The following is a 6,000-nucleotide window of genomic DNA, read 5'->3' on the forward strand; positions in this document are numbered from 1 at the left end:
AACTCAGAAAAGAAAGCTGTACTGTAAGGCAGTGGCCTCAAAGAGAAGCATCAGTAAAGAGCCAGGGACCATAGACTCTACTGTTAGGTGCTGCTATGTACTATATGTTTCTTTAAGTATGATCCTACTGGGTAGTTCTATGTTGTTTTATAGTCAGTCTTAGGCTTGCTTGTGCTCTGTCTTCAGCATTTCTTCAACTCTGTATTGGATTTCTGCTGGTTTTAAATCTTTGCAAATTTGCATTTATATACCCTATTACATAGTTTATTGAAATGTCCTTGAAATTGACTGTACTAAATCACACAGTGTAATCTGCCTTGAGTCTCAGTGAGAAGGGCAGCCGATAAATGATGTAAATAAAATAAATAAATAAAATAAAAATACAAAGATTGCTCGCCCAGTGAATTAAATGAAGTTAACTGAGACGGCTGCTGAAAGTTTTATAGGTTCATATCCCATGCACCAAGCACAGCTCCAGTCTAGGAACGTGAACTGGAAGGCAAGCTCCATAGCTGCACCCAGAAGAGACAATAAATATAAATAATATCCAATATTCCAACCCATGCATCAGCAGTGTCCTCTTACTCTTGGAGAACAATATTTGTCTGAATGTTTTACAGGCGAAGTGGTACAGATCCTATATCTTGGTTGAAAATATGATGCAGAATTTGTCAGGCTGACTATCAGAAGTCCCACGGGATTGGGGCTTAACTCATGAGCAGGCCAAGAGGGAGGAAAGCCCCAATTAGGCGAAAAGATCCAGGCCCCTGAGTTTTAAGTTCATCTCAGGGTTTTTGTTCTATAGTCTGTGTGACAATCTGAGGAGACCCCAGTGTTTGTAAGCCTCACCAGGTTGTCTATTAGATAAGGCTCTACTAGTCCCTCTCCCTGTGGAAAGGCCAGACTTCCCGACTCCTCCATCCCAGCCAGTACTTCCTAGACTTACTGTGGGGGAATGTCCTGATTAGTTTGGCGGCTTCCTGTTGACGGAGGCAGAGGACTGCCTCACGCTGCTTCGTAGTCTTCCTTCTGGTCCTGCCAAGACATGGTCTCTTCAGACAGAGAGTGCCACAGATCTTCTAGCCTCTTCCCAGGCCATGCGTGCTCTTTCTCCTGCCTTTCCTTTGTCAGTGAATCCTCCTTGGCTTCAGGATCTCTTTCAGCCAGCTCTTGGAAGGCCTCTGCTGTTAACTTCCTTTACTTCTTCAGCCTTCCAGCTGCTTCTCTACTGCCTCCATCCCCTGCCATTTATATACAACCAGCAACCAAGCCCGTTGTGCAAACACGGGGCTCTAGAAAACAGCCTCATGAGCCTCTCAACCTCTCAGGCCTTTGGAGTGCGGCACTGCTGCACGGGGCCTTCCCAGGCCTCTGGAGTGCCCAAGGAGGCCGCAGTGGCAGTGAGAAGGTAAGCTGTGTTGTCAGTGGCTCACTTTTTATCCCTGCAGAGTCCACCTGCGTGGGGATAAAAAGCGAGTCATCGGCAACACGGCTTGCCTTTTATAAAGAGATTCTGGGAAGGTTCTGTCCAATCAGCTGCTGGTGCTAGGTCAAGCCGTGTTCTGGCTCACTCTGGAATCCAGACTTCAGGAGCCCCCTCCTGACTGGAACCCTGTTCTGAACACGCAGGCTCTTCTCAGTGGCCTTTTAGCCCCTCTGGAGCAACAGCACTGGCTTCACCACTTCTGTAACCCTTTGAAGCCCTTCTGGCTATTCCTTTACAAAACCTCTACCCACCCTCCAAAATAACAATAACGTGTTTAGAAACCGTTAGAAATAGCCTTTGTTTTCCTTCATAGAGAACTCTTTTCTCCACAGTCGCAATTCACTTTATGGATAAACTATTCAAAATGTTCAGGGAAGTGGGGGGAGGGGATCAGACACGTGCAACGAAACAGCTTTGACTTTTCCCCCATCCTAAACAAAGGCTGGACTTTTATTTGTTTAAATTCAGTAAGACTAACTCTGATTCTCATTTTACAGGATTCTTCACACAATTCTACACACAGCACTTTTATCTGGCTTCAGAGGAATGGACTTGGGAAACGCCCCCGGGAGCTCTTTTCGCTCTGTTCAAACACGCCTGCTTGACCTGCCCTCTCTTCTCTGTGGCTCGTAAGATTTTCATGCTATTGATTTGGTTAGGTAACACTAACTGGATCTCGGACGAGTCCTCTTACTGCTTGTGCTGCCTGTCGCAGTGGCCCTGCGTTTCTCAAGAGGGTTTATATCCGTTTCTTTGGAAATGGCAATAAGTGATCTTTATAGCTTAGACTGACAAGGAATCTGACTTGGAAAAAGCAAAAAAGCTCTTTCTGTATACCTACTCATTTTTAACTTATTGATTATTTTTATCTGCTTTGAATTTGAGTCTTTTTTTAAAGATGAAAAGAATTCTGAAATGCTAAATAAAAGCTTAAATCCTCTCTGGTAAAATATCTCCATGGGTGGGGCTGTGGCAAAATGGTGGGCCTGCCGGCACTGTGCTTTCTGTTGGGGGGGGGGAGCTTTCACTGCCTGGCCCTGGTCATCCTGGACATCCTGAATGAGGATTTCACCCCCCCAACTTTTTTCTAAACCTCCCGCCTCTGTTAGCCATATGGGATTCTATTTCACTGCCCACCACCAGATTCTAACAACTTATCTCCAGTTCTTAGTTATCTTGACCTATACAGACTGTTTTTAAAAATCAAAGAGCTTTCTTCAAATTAAGAACTTGACACTTCCTTCAAACTTCATGGCTGTAAGAAATTAATGGAACGCTGCCAGCTAAGGTAATTCGGATCTAGGCAGGCGTCTCCACGCCCTTCTCTCTGTACCTTGGTAAGCATGGGACAAATCTGGCTTTTTTGCAGTTACAGGCAGGCCATCGGTTTCTAAAAAGAGAAATATAACTTTGGTTACATTGGTTAAAAAAACCCATATAATTGAGCAAATGTATATATACTTCTGAGCAAAGGGAAAGTAAAATGAGCAATAAATGCAATCCCCTTTCCCTCAGTCTAAAATTTACCCACTAGGAGGCAATTTCAAAGGTACATCTCATCTTTCCAGCCTTTCCTGGCCTCTTTTCATTAACATCGTCTTCTCATATCAACTCCCTGTACTCTAACACACACTACAAGATAACACAACCTGCCCCCTCCCCGAACACCCTCCCAAACCTCTTCTTTAAACCCTCTCAAATCCTTCCATCCTCCTGGGGCGGGGGGCGGGGGTGGGGTGGAGACATCTAGCTTTACGGAGGTTCCCTGAGACTTCACTGGTTGCATACAGGTTCCGGTGCCAAGTTGTGTTGGCTACCATATTGACATATGAATTGGGCCCCCTGCTAGCCTGGGAGATTGGACCACACAAGAGGCTGCAGATCCAGTTTCCCTGGACAGGTAGATCTAGTTTAACCTCTGAACATTTGGAGTGCAGAAATTAAAATGTTTACTGTGGAAAGCTGTAATTGTTTACACATCCTGGAGATGAAGTGCCTTTTTGTACAGGGGCTTTGTGTTGCTAGGCGCTGCAAGGAACAATACCTGAGAGAAATGGGCAGTGACCTCAAAGGAACCCTCTGTGTTTGCTTTTGGGTATGTGGGACTGTGGCTGAGGGACACGGGGGTCAGCGGAGGCCACCCTTGTGCCTTGGTGGGGCGACATAGGAGACTGGGGGGGGGGGAGAAATAGGACCATGGAGATCAGTCATGATCATCAGAGAAGAGACCAAGAGTGAAATTCCAAAATACAAAAAGCAGATGGTGTGTCCCGGGAGACAAGCAGGTTTCTGTGCCCGTGGCATTATTATAGTGCCCGTGGCATTACACCTCTCCGAACCCCCTTCAAATTGTGAATGCCAGCCCTCCTGGAGATCTGCACAAATTACAGCAGATTTCCAAATGACAAATTTTAACATTCTCAGAGACATGGAGGCTTTTGAAGTTCACCTCTGTGCAATTATGCCTCACTTAGATATCACCTTACCACTGATGCCAACCCACCTAGAGATCTCGCAGAATTACAAATGACCTTCATATTACAGCTGTTGATGGTCTCTTACGATGGCGGCTTTGGAGTGTAGCTTCTATGGAATTATACCCCACAGAAGACCCTCCATATTATGGTTGCCAACACCTCCAGGACACACCTAGAGATCTCCTTTCATTTCAATTGAACTGCATCATAGGACAGATTTTATCTAAATTGGAGACAATGGTGGCATTGGATATTGGCGTCTTTGGTGTTTGAAATACCTCCTTATGGTGATTGCCAACCGGCCTGCAGATCTCCCATAACTACAAACGACCTTCAAAGGAGAGATTTTAAGAAAATCAGTGACAGGGGATGCTTTGGAGAGTAGCCGCTTTGTCACTATACTCCAAAGAGGCCCTTCTATAGTAGGGTTACCAACACCTCCAGGTTGTGCCTGGAGATTGTTTTCATTACAATTGATGTCTCTCTTTGGGACATTGGTATCATTGGAGGAAAATGAAAGGACAGGCTAATAACCTTTCATACCAGTAGAGGATGGAGAGAGCAGGGAGCAGGCGGCAGACCAGATGGCAGAACTCCTCAGCAGTGGGAGCTGGGGTGGGGGGGCAGCTGTAAGGAACAAGTGGGGAAATGCATTGAGAATGGCCCTGCGATGCCATAGCAGTGGGCTACAGGTGCAGTCTCTGATACCAACTCATAAAGACCATAGCCTGATGAAGCTGCACAGGAAGGAGTGCCCCAGGGCCTGTTCCTCCAGCTGGCTTCATCAGCTCCCATGGTCATTGCAGAGGTTTGTCCTGTTCTGGGCTCAGCTCTGGAGCAGGAATGCATCCTGCAAAGAGGCAGAGTCAACACAGAGAAAATAGCAATATTGGAATGGTCTTTGATATCGTTGGCTGTGGTTTCCTCCTGTGAAAGAGCTTGCATGCTACCAGCACGTTGTCATAAACCCTTGTCGCCTCTTCTCATGAATGAGGGCAGTTGGTGTTTCAAAGATAAAGAGAGGCCAGAGCAAAGGAGGGGCCATTTTAGAAAGGTTCCATAGGGTCGGAGGCAGCTTGACAGCACATAACACACACACCAGGGAACTAAACAGGATGCCGAGGTGTTTCAATAAATCATAATCCTAAACATGGTAGAGCCTGGAGCCTGAAGTGCAGCTGCCTCACAGCTTCAGCCTAGTCCTCCTGTAACCACCACTTCACAGATCCAGGAGCAAAGCAAAGCATTCTTAGAAGTTTTATGTAGCAGACGATTTTATCTCAGGACACTGAAATAGGAGAAGTACCCCTTGTTTAAATGGTTTTCTTTTGCAAATGGTGCATGAGAAAGATGCTCCCCTTCCTAACACGATGAAACGTCTTGAACGGAAGTTTTAGCAACAAGAACACTCCATTCTTGGGCCTGTTGTCTGCTCACGGAAAGTTTTCTGGGCTGATGCTATATTAAACTGTAAACAATTATTATGTCCCAGGGGAAGCCTTCCCTCGACCCTTCCTGGTCCTATTTGCCTGTGTCCCCTGCCGCCACCAAACACACAGATTCCTACCCTTATCAGCCATTTGGAAACTGGTGAACCCCTGACTATATGCAAAGGACTAGCAAATGGACGAGGAGTATCTAAGTGGGTGAGGACAACTTTTGACCTACCTTTTTTCTAAACCAATGGAAGACTTTTTACTGTTATTACAGTAGCATATAAAAAACAGGGTGCCCAATATATACAAAGGTATAGCACACACAGACAGGCAGTTAAATAGATAAAATAAAAGGAAATTACTAATGTCTAGCTACAGCATTTGAGAGTTACTAAAGATATCTAAGCATCCTTTTACAGAGTCAGGGCAGAGACCAACTGATCCCCAACTTCCCCCCTTCTGATCTCAGATCAACCACACAATGTAAAAGACTGCAGATCTTTTTTAACCCTTCTTCAGAGAGGTGTGGATTCCCCCCCACCCTGTCTCCATGTTAGGACCAGCCTCCCTCTGGCTTCACAGCATCCCAGACATTTGGCCC

The 6,000-nt window shown here is 45.8% G+C and overlaps 1 protein-coding gene across 1 annotated transcript in view; it reads left to right on the top strand.

Moving 5' to 3' along the window:
• Positions 1-2,409, top strand: part of EPSTI1 (epithelial stromal interaction 1) — a 78,367-nt gene extending 75,958 nt beyond the window's left edge. The window contains exon 12 of the mRNA XM_054973042.1: positions 1,984-2,409. The gene's annotated coding sequence lies outside the window, so the exon portion shown is untranslated. The remainder of the gene's footprint in view (positions 1-1,983) is intronic.
• The last annotated feature ends 3,591 nt before the right edge of the window (positions 2,410-6,000 follow it).

This window comes from Eublepharis macularius, chromosome 3, assembly GCF_028583425.1.
Source record: "Eublepharis macularius isolate TG4126 chromosome 3, MPM_Emac_v1.0, whole genome shotgun sequence".
In the NCBI taxonomy this organism is placed as follows: Eukaryota; Metazoa; Chordata; class Lepidosauria; order Squamata; family Eublepharidae; genus Eublepharis; species Eublepharis macularius.